Source organism: Eubalaena glacialis, chromosome 15 (genome assembly GCF_028564815.1).
Source record: "Eubalaena glacialis isolate mEubGla1 chromosome 15, mEubGla1.1.hap2.+ XY, whole genome shotgun sequence".
Classification (NCBI taxonomy): Eukaryota; Metazoa; Chordata; class Mammalia; order Artiodactyla; family Balaenidae; genus Eubalaena; species Eubalaena glacialis.
This window is the reverse complement of record NC_083730.1, coordinates 84,498,117-84,520,391: the sequence shown is the minus strand read 5'-3', so window position 1 is coordinate 84,520,391 and position 22,275 is coordinate 84,498,117. Positions and strand designations below refer to the sequence as shown.

Here is a 22,275-nt window from a genome sequence, read left to right as displayed (position 1 = left end):
AAATGATTTTTTAAATCTCTCTGCTTTAGGCTTTTTTTTTTCCTACAACAATTGCAAAAATAATTGTCAAAAAAATTGCCTCCTAAGAACAGCAAAAACTTTCTAGCATCCAGCGTGAAGAAGGGTCATTGTGTCCATCCCCACCTCCTGACAATTTGACCCCAATTTATCCTCAGCAGAGCTGTTGTGCTGGCCTTCTGAGCCTTTGCACATTCTGTTCCCATCTCTCAAAATGCTTTTCCTTCATAAGTCCCCTGAAAAATCCCTGCTTGTCTCTCAAGGCTCCAGCCAAATATTGATCCTCTAGGTCCCTATCCTCACACCTGTGCCTCCTGGATTATGGGCCTCTCTGCCCTCTGAACCACACTCTCAGCGGGTGGGCATGGGCTGTTGACATCTCTGCCTCTCCTAAAAATGACTCAGGCATCACAGAATCCAGCCCTCTTGTTTTCCAGATTAGTTTATCCAGCCCTCTCTGCCGGCAGCCTGGGTGAGCTCTTCAGAAGACAGACCACACACAGCTTGGCTCCCTGTGCATAACCCTCCAGTAACATCTACCAGTACCTGGAGTGAAATCCAGACCCCTGACCACCAGCTACGAGGCCCTCTGCCTTCAATCTCTCACCTTGTTCCCCTTCTTTCTTTGCATCATTTATGCTCTTCTTTGGAAGTACACTCTCCCCCACCTCAGGGCCTTTGCACCTGCTCTTCCCTCTTCTTGAGGCTTCTTCTCCACCTGTTTTGTCCAGTTAATGCAGAGGTTCTCAGCCTTGGCACTATTGACATTTTGGCCTGGATGATTCTTTGTTGTGGGGAGCTGTTCTGTGTGTTTTAGGGTGTTCAGTAGTATTCCTGGCCTCCGCGCACGAGATGCCAGTAGCACCTCTCTCCTCAGCGGGACAGCCATAAATGGCTCCAGACAGTGTCCCCCTGAGAACCACTGACCTAATGCCTACATGTCTTTCAGATCGCTGTTCAAATGTTACTTCCTCAGGAAAACCTTTGTGGGCCCCCCACAGATTTAATCAAGCTTTCCTGTTACATATGCTTATAGGAGCCTTCACAATACTTAGCATAGTTTGTAATGTTTATTTGCTTAATTGTTCAAATAACGTTTGTTCCTACCACTTAACCAAAGAAAGGAAGGAGCACTTTGTAGACTGTTATGTTCCTGGGTCTCACATGGTGCCTGACACACAATAGATACTGAATAAGTATTTATTAAATGAATGTTGACGCAAAGTAATTGGCAAACATTGCTATGGCTGTTTCTGTGTTCCAGGCAGCATTCTGAGCACTTTACAGATACCAATTTATTATTCCCCGTGACCACCCTATGAGGTAGATATTGTTATCAATATTTTACAAATGAGAAGAATGAGACACAGAGAGATTAGGTAACTTGCCCAAGGTCACACAGCCAGTAAGGGGCAAAGACAAGATTTGAACCCAGGCAGTCTGGCTTCAGAGTCCTTACCCTTAACCATTATTTATTAAGCACCTACTGTGTGCCAGGCCCTGGGGATACAGTAGTAAACAAGAACTACACTGCCCCAGGTTCCAAGAATTCCACTCAGTTCCAGAAAGGTGGCTCTGTTTATAGGTGCAGATGTTCAGGTGCAGAGATACTCAGATGCTGAGCAAGGCCACACAGCCAGTTGGCGGCAGAACACCTCTCTTTATTCCAGGCTTTACGTGCTTCCTACTACACCCTGTGTCCACAGGGTAGGGACACTTTGACGATTTAACCAGTCAATTATAATAATATTTTTCTCTCGGAATGTTTAAAAGAAAAAAAAGTTGGCTTGCTAAGGTATAATCATGGCTCAGAGGCCAACCTGACATTAGTTATTAATTAGGCCATTATGCATTCCACAGTGATAATTGCTTTGCTGCAAAGTCACCAACCATGAAACGGACCTAGCAGAGAAACGCAATCAATCTGAGAAGTCGCAGCCCAGTTGCGTTCTCTCACCTTGAGTCGGGTGTACGCCAGAGCGGGAAACAAAAAGAAATTAATGCTACATCAATAGGCAATAGCAAGCTGGCCCCATCCCATTCCTGCCCCGGGATGATCGTGTGCCTGGGCGCAGGGATGGTGTTTAAGTGAAGTTTATCAGCGAAAATGGCCATTTCTCTTTGATCTCCTAGCCAGTGGAAATCTGTTCATCTCCTTTCCTTTTCTTCCCATCTTGGGAAAGGAAAAAAGCCATCTGTTTGCCTCGCCTGTTGCTTTTGCAATGAGTAGGGTGGGGGAACAGCAGCTGCTGGGGCTGCCCAGGTGTCAGGAACAACGCAGCAGCTCTTCCTGTGTTCTGTCTCAGTCTACGTTCTGTCTCTGGCCTTGGTGGGGCAAGAAAGGAGACGCCTACCCCACCCTGAGCCTCTAAGTGGGAGGCGTCAATGTCGAGGGCAGCTGGAGGTCCATCTTAAGAGAAAACCTTGGGGTACAAGAAACAAAAATCCACCCTAGCTAGCCTAGATGAGGAGAATTTATTATAATATTAGCTACGTGATATTTATGGGGTATCTTTTGTATGCCAGATGCACAGTTGTGTCATTTAATCCTCAGTAGCAGGGGTATTTTTGGTATTTCCCCCATTTTACAGATGAAGAAACTAAGGCTCATCATGGTGAGTTGTCTTGCTGAAGGTCCCACCATTAGTGGTAGAGCTGGGATTTGAACCCAAGCTCATGAATACAGCACTCTCCTGAGACCACATGAGAGGCTGGAGAAAGCACAGCTGGGCTTCCAGAGCGTGGGACAAGGAACCAAAACAGCTCAGAAGCAAAGGGGTGAGGTTCCTCATCCTGTCCTCTCTCTGGGCCGGCTTTCTCACACATGGTAGATGGAAGGTGGCTCCCGCATAATGGCCATCTCAGTCCCCAGGTTCACCCCAAAGTCACTGGAGCTAACTACCTGGACAAATCAAAATCAACCAGTCTCAAATTTAAACTGTTAGGATAACAGAGATCATTGGCCTAGCTCAGTGTCTGCCCCTGGTACATCAACCATGGACAGGAAAATGCCTCAGTGCAGACATCAGCCACTGTAGCCGATCTCAGGGGAAGAAGGAAGGTCACAGACTCGCAACTTACCGTCGCCTAATTCAGCTTCTTATCATTTTGTCCATTCACACAGTCCTGATTCTCCCTCTCATCTAACCCCTTCGATTGGCCACTTCACATACTGGAGTTACTACTACTTTCCTGCAGACATTTGGGGTTTTGCTCCTGGAAGAGTAGTAGAGTGATTCTTACAGAGAAGGTAGATGACCATCTACCTCAGGATTTAGAAAGCCCCAAAGGTGTACAGATCTCAACCAGCCCAATCATCTATATTTTGCCCAGAAGTCAAGATAAAGAAATTCATTATGCTGAGAATGGGTTGTTTCCAGTTCTTGCTCATTGAAGCCAGGCTCTGGCGCCATCTTGTTTCATTCTTCCACGTGATTCGCCTGCACCAAGACCTTATATACCCCACATCCCCACATGTTCTCTGTGAGAGGAGAGTAAAACCCAGTGAGCCCAGCTCCAGTGGTTGAGAGATTATTCCCATTCCAAACAAGATGGCAACCAAGACTGGTTGAAGACTTCCCACATTGGCTCAGCTCCTCCATGGGGCCTCCAACGCATGTTTCAGTCTCTGGCCAAGCCCTTGAGGGGTAGGTGAAGCAGTCTGCTGCTTCTGTGACATGGATCACCAGAGCTTGGGATGGCCAAGCTGGACAACGCCTTCGAGTGAAGCTGTCACCCTGAAATGTCTCTGATGCTTAAGCATACTCGGCTGCACAGCCTCTTAGGAAGTTCTTCTCAGGAGCTGACTCATAGTGTGAAGTAGGACTTAGATGTCTCTGTTATAAATGTTCCTTTTTCAGTGTATAAGGCGAGGAGACCCTGACATTTTGAAAAGGAGTAAGAAGACCATGTTCTTCCATCCCTATTTGCTTCACTTGATGGGGACAAACATAATCATTCATCATTCCAACAAATGTTTGTTGGGCTTCTACTGCATGCCAGATGCTATTCTAAGTGGTGAACAAAACATTCTAGCAGGATGTGTTAAATCAGTTACAGCTTGCTGTTAGAGGACCTGCTCACTTTGACATAGACCCAGCTCTATTCTGGCTTAATCCTGGCCTGATGTAGTTACTGTTATTATCCCCATTTTACAGAGGAGAAAACTCAGAAAGGTTAGGTGACTTTCCTTAGGTCACAACAGAAAGGCTAGGTGACTTTCCTAAGGTTACAACAGCAAGTAAGTAGTAGAACTGAACCCAGTTGATATCCTTCTAGACCAGGGGTTGGCAAATTATAGCCCATGGGTCAAATACAGCTCCCTGCCTTTTTTTGTAAATGAAGCTTTTTTTTTTTTAACAAATTTATTTATTTATTTATTTTATCTTTGGCGGCGTTGGGTCTTCGTTGCTGTGCGCGGCCTTTCTCTAGTTGTGGCAAGCGGTGGCTACTCTTCGTTGTGGTGCGCGGGCTTCTCATTGTGGTGGCTTCTCTTGTTGCGGAGCACGGGCTCTAGATGCGCAGGCTTCAGTAGTTGTGGCGCGTGGGCTCAGTAGTTGTGGCTCACAGACTCTAGAGCGCAGGCTCAGTAGTTGAGGCGCATGGGCTTAGTTGCTCCGTGGCATTTGGGATCTTCCCGGACCAGGGCTCAAACCCATGCCCCCTGCATTGGCAGGCGGGTTTTTAACCACTGCACCACCAGGGAAGCCCCTGTAAATAAAGTTTTATTGGCACACAACCACACAGTGTCTGTGGCTGCTTTCACTGTACAGGGCAGAGTTGAATAGTTACGACAGACCATGTGGTCCACATAGCCAAAAATATTTATTCTCTGGCCCTTTACAGAAAAGACAAGATCAAATTTATAAATTTTGAGTGGTTGAATTTGACTCAGAGAATGCATATCTTCCTACAATCATTTCTATCTTCCTCCCTCCTTTCTTTCCTTCTTTCCTTTCTTTCTCCTCTTTATTATGGAAAAATTCAAATACATGAAAGTTAAAGAGAATAAAATAATGAGCCACATGACCCAGTTTCAATGATTATTCACTCATAGCCACTTCCCTTTTGCACCCCTGGATTATTCTGAAACAAATCCAAGTTGTATCATTTCACCTGTAAATATTTTAGTGTATAATCTCTAAAAAATAAGGAATCTCTTTGTAAACATAACCACAATATCATCTCATCCAAAAATTTTTTAACACTAATTTCTTTTTTAATTGAGATATAATTGATATATAATATTATATTAGTTTCAGGTATAGAGCATAATGATTCAATATTTGTATATATTGCAAAATTATCACCATAAGTCTACTTAACATTCGTACCACACATAGTTGTAATTTTTTTTCTTAACAATAGTTTTTTAATATTATCAGATATCCAGGCAATGCTTCAGTGTCCCTTATTGGCTCCTCAGTTTTTTTTAATTGTTTTATGGTGTATACCAGGACTCACACAGGGCCCACACATTGAGACTGATCGATGTGCCTCTTAAGTATGGCAACCAACTGTCTATTGGTTGTGTTATACACAACCAATAGATGTTATACACCATCATGAGGTGTATAATATACCTCCCAGTCAGTTCCTTTTTTTATGCTGTTGTTACACAGGCCTTGGACTGAGGGGTACCTGAGATGCAAAACTTTGGGTTTTAAAGCTGAGAAGCTCTTCAGGTGTAAAACTTTTCAGGCTAAAACTGGGGAAGTCCAAGACAAACTAGGACAAGTTGGTCGTGCTACCTCTGCTACATGTTCTAATCTGTAAGCACCCTGCCCATCTTTTTTTTCTGATCTGTATGTGGAAATAACTGGGCTATTTTTCTTGAAGACATTCCCCTGATCACAGCTGATTGTGCCAGGGGCTGACACTGGTCTCAAGCTGGCCAACAGTATTCATTATCTCAGGAGTTTGAGTGTGGGACTGGTTGAGGAAGCCGAGAAAGCTGACCTCAAGAGAGGGCAGGGCCAAGGGACTTGCCTCTTGCAGTAGAAGCACCCTACTTGCTTCTGGACTGTCCTGGTTCCTTGTCCCACCCTCTGGAAGCCCAGCTGCACTTTCTCTGGCCTCTCATGTGGTCTCAGGAGAGTACTGTGTTCATGAGCTTGGGTCCAAATCCCAGCCCACCACTAGCTGTGGGACCTTGGGCAAGTCACCTCACCTGTAGCTGGGATTTTGCTGATTGTGTCCCTGTGGTGTGGTTTGACCTGTTCCTCTGTCCTCTATATTTGCTGTACATGGGTAATTGGATCTAGAGGCTTGATCATATTCAGGTTCAGTGTTTTGGCAAGTCTATTCGTAGGTGGTGCTAGGTGTTTCCATCATGAGGTGTATAATATACCTCCCAGTCAGTTCCAAGATGGGGGTGGGGTCAGCTAGAGGCAGGGACCAGCCTGATCAGTGACAAGCCAGGTATGGCCGCCTAGTGACACCTAAACCTCCCTCCCCCAGTATGTCAGGAAACCATAGCTGATGTCCTCTGATAGTTAACATTCGTCATTAATAATGGAAGCGGAAACCAAGTGATTTCATAGCTGTGCGAGGTAATTAAATTACTTACATGAATCCACTCACACTTGATTATTTCCACGTTTCCCACCAAACATATGCCTTTCCTTTGTTTGCTGCCATCCTGAGCTGCCAGCTGGGAGGATGAGGATTGAGGGGGCTTTGCCTGTCTTTGAGAAACAGCAAAGAAAGTGGGGTTTCCCATCCAAGCCCCCCTCCCCTGATAAACGGAAGGCCTTCCTCCCAACAGAGCATAGGGGCTAGAGCATCGTTTGCATTTCCAACCTAAGGTGAACAGTTTTGCTGTATTTCCCCCTGTAAATCATGTTGTTTCCACGTTTTGTTGTATGGGATAGCAGGAGGCAAGGAGGGGAACAGAGAAATTGCTTCCATGAAATTGATGCTGTTAGTGATCCTGGCAAAGAGAGAATGAGAAAAAAAGTGAGAAGCGTTTGAACCACAAGGTTTGCTCTTCCACTTTGTCAGGTGCCAGGGGATGGAGTTGGGATAGAGCAAAAGAAGCTGGCTGTCCCCCACCCTGGGTGTCTTCTGTTTGTGTTCAGGTACCTGATGGGGTTCCCAGAAGGGCAGAGGGAAAAGTTGGGGGCCACATGACATTTCATACCCCAAAGCAAGGCTGCAAGCTCAGTTGCCCACAGGGGCCCTGCAGGTAAGCTGAGTGAGCCCCACAGGCACAGGTGAGACAACAGAGAGGAGTGGGGACTGAGGCAAGCGGGGACTTTGTGTGCCACCTCAGGAGTGGCCTCTACCCAGCTCGGGCAGACCACACAGTCTGATCTTGCAATGCACTGTGGGAGCTGAGAGCACAAACTTCAAAGCCAGGCTAGCTATCTCCAAACCCCTGCTCTGCTCGCTTTCCTAGCTCTGTGACCTTGCGCAAGTGTCTTGATTTCTCTGTGCCTCCATTTCCTCATCTGAGAAGTAGAAATGAAACTACACCTACCATTGATGTGCTGGAGAGACTCACAGAGCAAACTCCTCGGGTGGTCAGTGACATTGGTAGCTTGAAATCCGCCATGGTGGGAATATTTGCACCATGGAAATTGGCAAACACTACAAACTAGGACCCTTTTTTTTCCCACCAGATAACCAGTTGTTAAATCTTTACCAGCACATCACTGCACCCACCCTATAGGGCTTTTATGAGGATTTTGAGACTTAGCGTGTGTAAAGCCCTTAAAGCAGTGCCCGGCACACTTTAAACACTCAGTAAATATTCACTATTATTGTTTGTCACTATCACTGTTTCCTTTTTTTATGCTGTTGTTACACAGGAACAGAGCCCTCTGTGGCCACATTTTCTCATTTTTCCGGCAAGCTGGAAATCTCAATTTTTATGTAAAATCTCCTGATCTTTAAATGTTGGCTAAAAATGAACATTTTTTAAACGTGAACAAAGCCACGTGCGTGACGGGATTTGGACCATGGGCCCCACATTTGCAGCCTTGGGCTTAGAGGGAGGAGTGATGAGCGTCATCTGATTACATCAGATCATTTCTTACCTTGGCACATGCCACCCTCTCTCCCTCCTCTGTAGCTCAACAACCTGCTCGTCCTTTGCAAGCCAGTGCCACCTCCTCCTTGAAGCCCTCCTCTAGCCAATGCCCCTGCAGAATAAACCCCTCCCTCCTTGACTCCCCCTCCTCAAAAAGCTGCTTGTCTTCTGCCCTTTTCTATGGCCTGTCTCTTTCTTACTCTAGGACTTGTGGGCTGGGGCTGTGGTTTATTCTTCTTCGCATAGTGCTTAGCACATCGAGGATCATAATAATTAATAATACTAAAACGAACATCTAAGTGTTGTCTGTTTGCCAGGCTGTGAGCTAAGCAATTTTTGTGTATATCGCCTTTAATCCTTATCGTAATCCTCAGATGTGGAAACAAAGGCTCAGAGAAGGCCAGTGGCTGCCCAAGGCCACAAGGAAGTAGGGAAACTGGGAATCGAATTCGACTGGAAATCGAATCAGCCCACTTCAGGAAACTGCGCCCATGACTCCTGGCTGCACAAACTGGGCAGGAGACAGAGTAGTGCCCCAAGTGTCCAGCTGAGGCTCTCATGGAGCTGTCTTGAGCCACACTACACAGAGACATCCAGAAATGACGATGCTATATTTAAAAGCATGGGCAGGTGGTGCTTCAGTGGCATTTGGGTGGCCGCCTCTCCATAAAGGGCATGCATGCTCTTTTAACTTAGCTTTTCTGCTCTGGCATTTCAGAGAACTTCCCAGGATGGCCTCAAGAGGGGAGACTGCAGCCACCTGGGACCCCTGCAGGCCTCCCTGCAAGGGCAAGGACACCGCGGCACATGGTCGACAGAGCCTGGGGCAGTGAGAGCTCAGAGGCGAGGTCAGGGTCACGAGCCAGCTCACAGCAGGAGCAGGGTCGTTTGGGCCTGGTGCACAGACCCCTGGCCTGCCCTGTGTTTCAGAGGCCGCTTGTTGCCAGGCTGGCTGGGGTGGTTCTTGGCATTGCTGACCCTCAGCCCACACTCTGGTGATTTGGTTCCAGCCCTCACGTTCCAGCAGTTTCCACCTTTCACATTCCGCCCATTAGCACCGACTTCTAACACCCTCAGATCCCTTTGCCCAGAAATCCAAGAACCGTCTATGGATGGCTTGGCCAATTTCACTCCGTATTTAATGGTGAACAAAGCATATCTTAACTGCTGGTGTCACCACACAGAAGCTGGATCTTGTTGTCCCTACTCTCTAGGTAGAGAAACCGAGGCAGAGAGAGGTCAAAGAAGGATGTTCACTCATCATTAAGTGCTGGCAGGGCGGGTACCCTGCCAGCTGCTTCTCCTCCCTGATTTGATCCTCCTGGTAGCTCGTCACATCATTGTACCCAATTTACAGTTGAGAAAGCTGAGGCACTGAAGGCTCCGTGACTTGCCCAAAGTCACACAGCCAGAGATGCAGGTTTCAGGCTTAGGTCACTCAGAACCTGACTTCAAAGCCCGTGTGCTTTCCAGCCCTTCCTTGAATCCACAGGCCTTTATTAAGCCCCAGCTGTGTGCGTCTCTGTGCTCTCCTCTTGCCCTCACTCACCCCTCTCCTCCGTGGCCCACTTAGCACCACCATTCCCATCAGAACACAGAGTAGCCAAGCCCTGCTGGTCTTTCCCAACTCTGCCTATGAGTTTCTCACCATTTAGCAAGGCACAGAATCATCCAGATGCTCTAAATGGCCCTTTTTTCTGGTCCCAGGTAGACTTGAGTTGGGAGGGCCTAACCATTTTTATTCGGGGTGGAGGGCTCACACAGGATCTTGTTACAGTTTGGAAGGGAAGTTTGCCAGCCATGTGGGGCTGCCTGGAAGCGAGAAGTAGGACCAGTACAGGACACCTGCTTAGCACTCCTGTTTTTCACATGCCTGTGAAATCACTATTTGAAGGGTGGAGTTGGGGGCTGATGGAACTCAAGAAGAATGTGGAGAAAGCAAAGCAAGCGGAAAAGGGGTGTCAAGTCTAGGCCAGAGTGAAAACGCCAGTGCCGACGGGGTCCCACACCTGTACTGCAGGTGCACGGGAGGCCCGAGGTGAACTGCCGACCCCTGGCCTATCTCAATGGAAGGCTGCTGCTTGGCCCCAGGCAGCAGTTGTTGGTGGAAACGTGGTCCCAGGCTGGCCATATCCTCTGATTTTCCAAGAAAAGCCAGCAATTTGGATCTCTTCTCGGTTTTAAATGCTGCCTCAATATATACATTTTCATGCTCACAGTACTTTATGAAGGTATAATTTACATATGGTAAAATGAGCAAATCTTAAGTATGTAACTTGATGAATTTTTATGTCTCAAATTTTTTAAAACAGTTGAGGGTCCAAGAAAACATGTCCATGGGATGTATCTGGCCCTGGACCCATCATTCATGACCCTTATTATGCTGTCTGACACCCATGATCAAGGTAGGACGCTCACACACGACAGTATCCCATACGAAAGGGGGCAGGCTTTTGGAGAGAACCCAGTGATAATTCCATTAGTCTCATGGCTAAGGGCACATGCTCTGGTATCCTGAGTATGAATCCTGGCTCTGCCACTTGCTGTGTGACTTTGAATAAGGTAGATCTCTCTGACATCTTGTTTTCCCTACCAGTAAAATCAGGAAGATAATGTTACTGACCTCATAGGGCTGTTGTACAGATTGAATGTGTTAATGTGATAAATACCGAGAGCAGTGCCTGGTACCTAGTACCTGCTTTATACGTGTTCAGTACTCTCTTTTTCTTTTTTAATTGATGGACTATTTTTTAGAGCAGTTTTAGGTTTAGAGAGAATTTGAGCAGAAAGTATAGAGCTCTCTACCCCAGTTCCCCTGTTATTAACATCTTGCATTAGTTCGGTACATTTGTTACAATTGATGAACCAATACTGATACAGTATTATTAACTGAAGTCCATTGTTTACATTAAGCAGTCACTTTTTCTGTTGTACAATCTTCCTTGACAAATGCATAATGTGTATCCACCATCACAGTATCATACAGAATAATTTCACTGTTGTTTTAAATCAGGAATCTTTGTTAGTCCTCATGGCTATTGCAAAGAAAAGACTGGCTGTGGCTTATGAATAACTTCTGGTGGGCATGCGGGAGCCCCATTCCTTATACTCAGGAAAACACAGCATATTCAGGCGTGAGAAGGGGACATTTTAGGGGTTGAACTTGAGTCTGTTCTAATTTACCAAAAATGGAAGCTACTCTCCCACTTCAGGTGGGAAGTTGCACAAATCCAGGCCCAAATTCTCTGCTGCACAGCTGGCTCTGAATCCAGAGACCGGGTTCACACACTGCCTTGACGTCTCCTGTGTGACGTGGGACTGCCGTATCAGCCCCTCTGGGCCTCTCAAACAAGAACCATCCTCCCTGCCAGAGCCACCTCTGGGAGTGAGTGGAGGCTCAGAGGCATTAATTCCTGTGAAAGGTCTTTGTAAATTATAAAAAGCTCTAGATTAAAATTGGAAAGTATTATTATCATAATCAGTTATAGAGAAAAACTGAGCTGTTGTCAAAACAGGCCTGGTTGTCAAAGGCTGAGCCACAGAATTTGGTTGCATATAGGGGCTTCATGACAGTCGTGCATGGCTTGTCCCTCTGGGGTGAGGTAGCCAGAAAGTCAGGCACACAGCTAGAGCCTGCCTGGAACAGCAAGGTCCAAGCTGGGGCACCCACCCCTGGGTTGCTTCTGCTCTTGAAGCCTGCCAGCCGAATGCCAATCAGCACGGAGCCACGTTTGTGATATCGGCAGCTCCCAAAAAGAGGAAATTGAACACAGATGCTTCCAGCGCCCATGAGAATGAATCTCAATCATCTGACTTCATATACTGGCCACACCCTGGGCAGGACGGGAAACGTAACTTCTTTCCTGCCCTCATATATAAATGGCCTTAATAGCTTTTCGACTCATTATATGAGCACATAGTTGATTTTTTTGTTTTTTAATAATTTTTTTAAATTTATTTTTATTTATTTATGGCTGTGTTGGGTCTTCGTTTCTGTGCGAGGGCTTTCTCTAGTTGTGGCAAGCGGGGGCCACTCTTCATCGCGGTGCGCGGGCCCCTCACTATCGCGGCCTCTCTTGTTGCGGAGCACAGGCTCCAGACGCGCAGGCTCAGTAATTGCGGCTCACGGGCCCAGTTGCTCCGCGGCATGTGGGATCTTCCCAGACCAGGGCACGAACCCGTGTCACCTGCATTGGCAGGCAGATTCTCAACCACTGCGCCACCAGGGAAGCCCGAGTTGATTTTTTTTTAATACCCCAAAGCAAAATTTATTTGTAAGGCACTAAAGAAAGCCTCCTGTCCTGTCCCTTTTATGCTGGGAGCCCTCGGAAGAGAAGTGAAATTGTGTATTCACTGCTAAAAAAAGCCCCGGCTTATACAATTTTAACAATAGAAAAAATGATCTTTGTGCTTCAGTGCATGGATGCTTAAAGGAAAACAGGCAGTCTGTTCAGGTGGCTGGTGAATTACAAATGAGTGGTTTGCCTTTGTTTTGAGTGACAAGCAATTTAAATGCAGTCTTATGTGGAGGCCTGGAAATTCTTTTCCCCAGAAGAAAGAGCAGGAAAAAAAAGAAAAAAGCTTCCTTTTTTGAGCTGAGAGATTATATTAGTTGCCACCGAGCGGAGGTGAGAAGTTAGAACTTCATTTGATAATTATAAAATCAGTAGTTTGTGATTGGACATAATTGATGATTATACTGTTGCTAATAGCAGGCCTGCCAGCCTGCGCTTGTGGGACATTTCATTTTTGCGCCGCTTCCAAGCTGTGAAAGCCAACCTGGCGTGGGGCACCGCTTCCGAGATCTCAGGGAGCCTGACATAAATGCATTTGGGGGCCCGCATTATGTTGGATAAAAAGTGTTCATTAATGCCGACATTTGAAAACACTTTGCTCTGTGCCTTATTTTTAGCCTGGGAATAATTACAAATATTAAAATAAAATTGCATGGTGTTTTTCTTTCCTCCCTCCTGCTCTCCCAGCAGACCCACCCCTCGATCCAAGCCTGGGTGGGCTTCCAAGGCCTTGCACTGCTTTTGATTAAAATCCCAGTGGGGTGGAGATCGATGTGTGGGGAGGAGAGTGTCTGTCTGTCTGTCTGCTTGAGTGAATTTGAGTTAGAGACCTAAAACCCAGCACCTTCACTTTACAGATGGGGAAGCTGAGGCTCAGAAAGGGGGTGTGACTTGCCCAAAGGTGAACAGGGACACGAGGCCCCAGCTGAAACCAGAACCCAGGTCCGCTCACTCCCAGGTCCAGCTTTTCCTGTTTCCCACGCTGCTGACAGCTTCCCTGAGATGCCAGGACCTCTGGGGCAGATCCTGGGCCTCTGTCGCCTCACACTAGGTGTTACTCCATCAGAGAGCCTGCAAGAGATCTCCACAGAGCCTTCAAGGTTGCAGCATAGTTTGGGTTGCAGCATAGATGGGTGTCATTCTCCATCATCCTTCTAGACGCGGGTTTTTATTTGTTTGTAGTTCAGAAGGATTAGCTCAGAGAGCCTCTTAAGTTCCTTCCTTATCTCATTCATTCATTTTTTCATTCAGTCATTGTTGATTTAGTGCCCACTCCTGACTTGTCCTGTTGTGGACTGCGAGGGAGGAGAAAATCACAGCAGCAGCTGTTCAAGATCATCCAGTTGTTCACGCCCCAAACCATGAAATGTCCTTGACACCCCTCTTCCTCTCACCTCACCCCACATCTACTCTGTGTTTCTGAGAAACAAATCCTGTGGCTGGACCTTCAGAATGGATCCAGAACCCCAGCACTTCTCCCCACCTCCACTGACACCACCCTGCTCTGAAATGCCATCCTTCTCGCCTGGACTATTAAAGTAGCCGCCTCCCTGGTCAACCTGCTTCCACCCTAGCCCCCCTCAGTCCATTGTCCACACGAGAGCCAGAGGAATCCTGTTAAAACATACGTGGACCATGTCCCTCGTCTGCTCTAAACCCTCCCGTGGCTACTCATTCCCCTCGGGGAAAAAGCCCGAGTCCTCACAATAACCTACAAATCTCTGTCCCTACCCTTTGATCCCTGACCTCTTCTCGTCCCCTTCCCCTACCTTCTCCCACTACACTGGCCTCTTTGTTGTTACCCAAACAAGGCAAACATATTTCTGCCCCAGGGCCTTTGCACCTGCTATTCTAGCAGCCTGGAATATTCTTCCCTGAGATGGCTGAATGACACACCCCCTCCCCTTCTACAAGTCTGCTCAACTGTTCTTTTCTCCCAAGGCCTTCCCTGGCCCTACTAGGCAGGACACACATCCCTACCCCAGACTCCTATCTCCCTCCTAGCTTTATTTTCCTCCCTTGTACTTGATCACTTTCTCACTTTCTGTATCATGATTTCTTTTATTGCCTGCCTCTGCCTCTAGAGTGTCAGCTCTGCAAGGGTACAGGTTTGGGTCAGTCTTGCTTGGTACTGAATACCCAGTGCCTAGAACAGCCCCCATCCTTAGAAGATGCTCGACAAATACCTGCTGAGAAAATGAAGTTATTGGACATCGGTGATGTGTCAGGCGCTATGTTAACACTTTACATGCATTATTTTATTTCACTTTTTTTAATGCCAAAAAAAAAAAAAAGCTAGTCCCAGCCCTCTGGATGCTCACAATCTGGTTGGGGAAATGGAACAACACCCAGGTGAGAAGTTAGCATGAGCACGGGCCTGTCATCAGATGCTGACTGATGGGTGAGTGCCTGGTGTTCAGAGGAGGTCGGGACAAAGCACAAACTCTCCCTTAACTAGAACACGAGCACCAATCGGGGTACCTGGTACTTTTCCGGACATCTCTAAAGAGGGAGCCCCACTGCTATCAGTTCCTCTCCAGCCTGAGAATCACCCCCAAGGATGACACATAGACAGTGACACTCGTTCTTCAGCAGACATTTATTGAGCACCTACTGTGTGCGAGGCTGTGTGAATAGACAGACCCACTCTCCCCTGGTGGGGCTCAGACCTAAGAACTGACAAACCCAGCCATGAGATGGCGGCTTCTGGAGCTAGACAGGCAGCTCAGGCTGTCGTAACAGAATACCACAGACTAGGTGACTTAAACAACAGAATTTTATTTTCTCACAATTCTGGAAGCTAGCAGTCCAAGATCAAGGTGCTGGCACGGTTGGTTTCTGGTGAGAGCTCTCTCTTTGGTTTGTAGATGGCCGCCTTCTTACTGTCCATGCTTCTGCATGCGTGATGTCTCTTCCTCTTCCTATAAGGACACCAATCCCCTTAAGACTTCATTTAACCTTAATTACCCCCTTAAAAGTCCTATCTCCAAATATAGTCACATTGGGGGGACACAATTCAGTCCCCCCACCTCATGGAAGTTTTGCAAGGATCGAGTGAGTTAATGCATGTACAGCACTCAATATGTGTTTGAGGGTCTTGTGGAGGGGGCAGGATGCCTCCCCTGGGGCGTGCACATAGTGGGTGCTCAGTAAATACCGCTTGCTTTTATTGTAGTTACTGAACTCCTGCTTGTGTCCATCGCTGTTGCAGGTTGAGGCATTGGGAGGAGGATCTAGAAGCTGGACCTACAGCCCTGGAAGAGGGGATCTCAGAGCTCAAGCTTGAATTTGAATTAGTGTCTTACATCTGACGATTTAAAATGAATTTGTGATTTATACCTGAGAATTCAAAACACTGAACGGTGACCAGATATGTTAATTTTATTCCATCCCGTCAGGCTCTAGAAGTGGCTTCTGCTGGCTCCTGAGCCTCAGCTAGGATGTGGCCTCTCTGGGACCACTCTGACCCTCCCTTGGGAATGTCCCCGAGATCTCAGAAGGCCAGAGAGGGTGCCAGCCTTCTGCCCTGTCCAGACAGGAGCCGAGAGAGCCCAACTCAACAACAGCTACCAAAAACAAGAGTCAAACTCTTATTTCTTATTTAAGCCCTGACATTAAAGTGTAATTTTCATTTGCTCAGTCACATCAATGACATACGGCAGAGAGAGAGCATTAGTGCTCCCCTGGGAACAAGGCCCCCAGCAAACACACTCTGTGAGGCAGAGGAGACAGGTCCTGCTGAAGACCCAGGCACTTGGCTTCTCCTGGCCTCACTGTCCCCTGCCCACCTGCCGGCCTGGCTCCTTCAGCCCTTTCAGATATTCCAGCCCCTTCCACAAACCCCTACCAGAGATTCAGCCCCAAGTGGGGGTTAGGATCATGGGCTTTGGAGTCTGACTGAGCTGGGTGTGAGTCCCAGCTCCCACATGGTATGGCCTTCGCCCTTCTGTGCCTTGATATCTTCATCTGTTAAATGGGCAGTAACACCCCCCCCAACCTGGGTTGTGAGGATTAAATGAGTTAGTATTTGTCAGACACTTAGCAGAGTGCTTGACAGAGTCCATGCTCAGTAGTCACCGTTACTGTTGATAATAATAATTCTCATATCAGCCAAACAAGGTAATTGTCATCACCTTTTACAAGTGGTAGAACATCAGAATATTACTATAAGTAAAAGGGATTTATCCATAGACTCAGAGTAAGATGTGCGCCTTCTGGATAGTTTGGCCAAAGCTCCCTAATGTATAAATCTCCCTGAGTACGTTTATATCCTCAGAGATAGATGGCCATGTATTTGGATGCCTCTTCTGTTGGGGAGCTCAGTACCTCACAAGGTAACCCATTTTGAGAACTTAGAAAGATTGAGCCTCCTTGAAATTTCTACCTTCTTCCCATCCTGGGCTGCAATCTTTACAGTCCAAAATACATGTATTCTTCTCAACGCAATAGCCAGAAAGATCTTCAGCTGATTGTAGACTGCTCTTGTAGTGTGTCTCCCTGAGTCTGCTCCTCCCTCTTGGCTAAATGCACCCCCATGCGCCTCCCCACCTTCAGCCCCAGCCATGTCCTGGATTAAGAACTTACCTCCTAATCATCTCTCGAATCAGTTCTTTTCTGCCCCTCTCCAGCACCACCCTGGACCTGGACCATCACCTCCCCCAGACCCTGCGGCAGCCCCTGAGCAGTGACCACGAGCCCCTTCCCATCTGAGCCAGTCACTCCCCTGCGGCAGCCCCTGAGCAGTGACCATGAGCCCCTTCCCATCTGAGCCAGTCACTCCCCTGCGGCAGCCCCTGAGCAGTGACCACGAGCCCCTTCCCATCTGAGCCAGTCACTCCGCTGCGGCGGCCCCTGAGCAGTGACCATGAGCCCCTTCCCATCTGAGCCAGTCACTCCGCTGCGTTGCAGCGGCCAGGGCTTCCTTCTGCTCCTCTGCACAGCCCTCGGCCGCGGCCACCCTCATTCTCTGTGCTCCCCGCACTGTGCTCCACACCCCTGCTCCCTTCACTCTGAGCCCTCGTTCCATCCGCCTCCATGTCTGTGCCCCCCTTACTCTCCATGACCCCCTTCTCCTGCCTGCTCCCCTCAGTGTCTGTGAACCCCAGCTCTCTGCTCCCCCTTGCTCTCCATGCCCCTCACTCTCTGCATAACCCTCACGCTCTTCCCCCTTCCTCTGTCTCCCCTCATTCTTCTTGCTCCTCTTTGCTCCCCATGTACCCCCGGATCTTCACTCCCCAGAAGGAGAACCAGGCCTCAGAGGGTGTTAAAGGGCACACTCCCGCCCGCCCGTCCCCGGCCATCCTCGGCTGATGCCTTTTCTCCTCCATCTCATTCCTCTGCCTCCTCCTCTGAGGTACTGATTATGAGACCCTCTGAACACCCACCTCTCAACTGCCCATCACTCTTCAGTTTCTTCCAGAATTCCTGTGGCATCAGACCCCCCCACTCAATCTCTCAGAACCACCGTGCCCCACCCTCCCCAGAGCCCAGGACCCAGTGGTAGAGGGAAGCTGTGTCAAAGTGTGTTTCACGGAACCCTAGTTTCTAAGTTTATTCTCTGATGAAAAAGCTCCGTGACCAAATGCATTTGGGAAAACACTGGGCTAAGCTGAGTTGAAGAGCATTTTCTTCTGCAGCTCTCGTCAGAGCATCCAGTGTGCTAGTAGATTTTGTGCAATCCATGGAGAAAGCAAGTGGGTACAGGCTTGATCACAGGTCCCTCCCTCTTTTCACACCCAGGGGACTGTGCAGCACACTTTGAGAAACACTGGTCTCTGGTTGCAGTTCTGAGCCCTGGAGTGAGAGCATGCTGGGCGCAGATACCACCTCCATCAATAACTAGTTCTTGCATCTTGGCCAAGTGACTTGGCTTCCCTGAGCCTCAGTTTCTTCCCCTGTAAAATGGGAGCAATAACAGTGCTCACGTCTTAGAGCTGTATGCAGACGTTCCAAAGATAAGGCACTGAACACAGAATAAAGATTCAGTTTCTGGAAACTCTGTTCATTGTGAAGAGCTTGGCACAGAGCTGTTCTCAGTAGCCAGTAGATGTTGTCACTGCTGTCTCAGACAGTCATGGAAGCACAGCCTCGGGGGGCCCCCAAACTTGCCATTTTTTAACCACCTGACAGACAAATGCTAGGCAGCTAGAGCAGGCTTTTGCCTCTCCTCTGGCTTAACCAGTTCTACACCTGTTAACTTTCATACTCGGGGGACCAAACACATTTTCACCCCTTATATTACTTCGGGTAGTGTGAATGCCGCCTGCTCCATCAGACGCTGAGCTATTTCTGATGGTGACCTTCTTGGTGTCTGTAGCTGGCCGCCACCTCCTCCTCCTCCTCTTCCTCCCCCAGATGGCCTTCAAAGATCTGCCTGTCACAAGCCAAATCTGTCATTCTGGACCCTTTTCTCTGGCCCTTCTACACTGTAGGACCCAGCCATGAGGCAGAAACACATGGCCTTTTATTTAGGCCGAGCTCACCTGTTCTGGGCACGTGGGTGAAATACATTAGAGTTGCAGCTCTTGGAAAAGACATCCTGTATGGTTGGAAGAAGAATTATCTGCTTTATTAGAAAGCTTTTTTCCAACTTCCATGGGACTCTTTACCACATGTTAGCCCATTCCTCCCCCAACAGCTTCTTAGACAAATGGAGAGTATTATTCCCACATGATGGATGAACAAACTGAGGCCAAGAGATGCTTCATGACATTGGGCCCAGCACTGGATCAGGCCCTGATGCCATCAGGCCTGGCCTTTTAGAAGTAGGCAGGGTCGTTGCTCTAAAACAAGACTGAACGAGGCAGGACATCCAAATGACTACTGTCTTCAAGAGTCATATTTACTATGGGAAGCCCTAAACTTGAACTAATTCAGACCTAGTGCCATTCCAGGATGTTTTTTGATCTCTGCTTTTGAAAATATTGTCCAGCCATTAGGTGAACCTCTAAAGCAGGGATCAGCAAATGTTTTCTGTTAAGGGCCAGAGAGAGTAAGTGTCTTCAGCTTTGCAACCAGAGTGTCTGTCACAACTATGCAACTCCATCCACCATTATAGCATGAAAGCAGCCATAGACAGTACATAAAAGAATGATTGTAGCTGTGTTCCAATAAAACTTTATTTAAACACACAGATGAAGGGCCACATTTGGCCCAAGGGCCATAGTTTCCTAACCTTTGATCTAGAACAGCGCTGTCCAGTAGAAATAGAATGCAAACGATAGGGCTTCCCTGGTGGCGCAGTGGTTAAGAATCCGCCTGCCAATGCAGGGGACACAGGTTCAAGCCCTGGTCTGGGAAGATTCCACGTGCAGTGGAGCAACTAAGCCCGTGGACCACAACTACTGAGCCTGTGCTCTAGAGCCCGCAAGCCACAACTGCTGAGCCCAAATGCCACAACTACTGAAGCCCGTGTGCCTAGAACCCGTGCTCTGCAACAAGAGAAGCCACCCAATGAGAAGCCCGCACACTGCAAGGAAGGGTAGGCCCCGCTCTCCACTCTTCGCAACTAGAGAAAAGCCCGCGCACAGCAACAAAGACTCAACGCGGCCAAAAAAATAAAAATAAATAAATAAATTAAAAAAAAAAAAAGAATGCAAACGATATAAGTAATTTAAATTTTTCTAGTAGCTGCGTTATAAAAAGTAAAATGAAATAGGTGAGTTTAATTTTAATATATTTTATTGAACCCAATATGTCCACAATATTATCATTTCAACATAAAATCAATATAAAAATTATTGAGATATTTTACATTCCTTTTTTCTTCCTAAGACTTAGAAATCCCATATTTTACACGTGCAGCCCATCTGAATTTGAATAGTCACATTTCAAGTGCTCACTGGCTACATGGGCTAGTGCTTACTGTTTTGGACAGCACAGCTTTAATGGGGTGGGCTGACATTATAAGGAGACAGTCGTACAGATAATCAATACACAACTGATAAGCACCATGAATGGATAGTAGAGGGTGCTATGCATAGGGACCGGGAAACAATAAAGGGATCTTCTGTGACTTGCCCTCACCTCTGCCCTGAATTCCTTTTTAGAAGTCAATAGCAGGGCTTCCCTGGTGGTCCAGTGGTAAGGAATCCGCCTTCCAATGCAGGGGACGCAGGTTCGATCCCTGGTCGGGAACTAAGATCCCACATACCGCGGGGCAACTAAAGCGGCGCACCACAACTACTGAGCTCATGCGCCTCAACCAGAGAGCCCACGTGCTGCAAACTACAGAGAGAAAACCCGCACGCCACAACTAGAGAGAAACCCGAGCACCGCAACAAAGAACCCGTGCCACAACAAAAGATCCCACATGCCTCAACGAAGACCCCACGTGCCTCAACTAAGACCTGACACAGCCAAAAAAATAAAGAAAGAAAAGAAATAAATTAGAAGTCAATAGAACATTCTTACGCCTATCGTAAACTCCAGCTACCACACATGCTGAGCATGGACGACTGTAAAATGAAGCATTCAGACTTTGTGCTGGCTCATCTTTGATAATTCTCCATCTAGGGATCAGGAGATTAATTGCTTTTGTTTCTCATGGCTTTTCTTGGACCTCAGGTCAGCAGCATAGCAGCACCTGACCTGGTACAGCCATAGATAGCATCTCAAGGCATCAGCATCCAAATGAGGTCCGAGTGACTGTCCCCACTGGCTGGGATGGTTTTTCTATCCAGGAGAAAGGGGCCCACATCTGGATTCAGAACAGTAATTTCAACCCCCAGACCTGGTGTGAATCTCACTCTGACATTTACTTACTGAGTGACCTTGGGCAAGTTACTTAACCTCGCTGAGTCTTGGTTTCCTCATCTGTACAATGGGGATAATGACAGCAGCTACCTTCAGTGATTGGTGTATGGAGAGGGATGATTATGAATAGTAAGAGCATCTGGTACATGGTAAACTCTGAATATTACATTAGTATTATTAGTAGTGCATCAAGGATGTCCCCCCAAACTCTGAATTAATTGCCCCCTCCTCACATTAATCTGGAGACTCCAGTGTTTGCATCACCTCCCCCTGTGTTACGGTTCCTCTTTGGCATTGCTGTGTCTCCCACTCAGCTGTGAGTCCCCAGAGCAGGAACTGTGTTTTGTACATCTTAGCAAGAATAAAAATCTTCCCTTTGCCTAGATTCTAGAACATTATTTCTGTCCATCACCATCTTCCCCTTCTGGGGAGATAATTCCTGATGTTCCTTCCACCCATCAAACTGGGTCAGTCTCCCCCCACTTACACACTCTCAAGCCCCCCTGTGCTTTTCCTTTGAAGCGTTTAGCACATGTAATTAATGAATTGTCTGGGGACTCTGCTTTAATGTCTGTCTCCCCGCTGGGCTGTGAGTCCTCTAAGGGTGGGGCTTGAGGCTGCCTTATTCATGGCTGAGTTCTCAGCTCACAGTTCATGGCACATAGCAGGTGCTCAGCAAATGCTTGGTGAATGTATGAGAGACTGTCATTCACTCTGGAAGGTAAGCGACCAGAGACTGCTCTCAGAATAACAACGAGAGAGCTTAAAGAGCTTTTGTAACTGACCTTTTCAAAATCACTTGCTCAACGTCCACCATATATTTCTCTCCACCTCTCTTAAATAAAAAATTCTCTGTGGGCCTTGTAAAACCTTCAAGCCATGCTGTCCAATAGAAATATAATGTGATCCACACGTGTACTTTTACATTTTGTGGTACCTACATTTTAAAAAGTAAAAGAAAACAGGTGAAATGAATTTTAATAATATATTTTATTTAACCCAACATACCCAAAATTTTATCACTTCAACATGTAATCAACATAAGAATAGCTGATGAGCTATTGTACATTCTCATTTTTTGAACTAAGTCTTTGAAATCCGGTGCATATTTTGCACTCACAGCACATCTGGATTTGGACTTGCCACGTTTCAAGTGCTTAGTACCCACATGAGGCT

General features: G+C 47.2%; 1 protein-coding gene across 1 annotated transcript in view; it reads left to right on the top strand.

Annotated features, from left to right (window-relative positions):
* CUX2 (cut like homeobox 2) overlaps positions 1-22,275 on the top strand; it is a 262,334-nt gene that overhangs the window by 179,795 nt on the left and 60,264 nt on the right. The window lies entirely within an intron of this gene.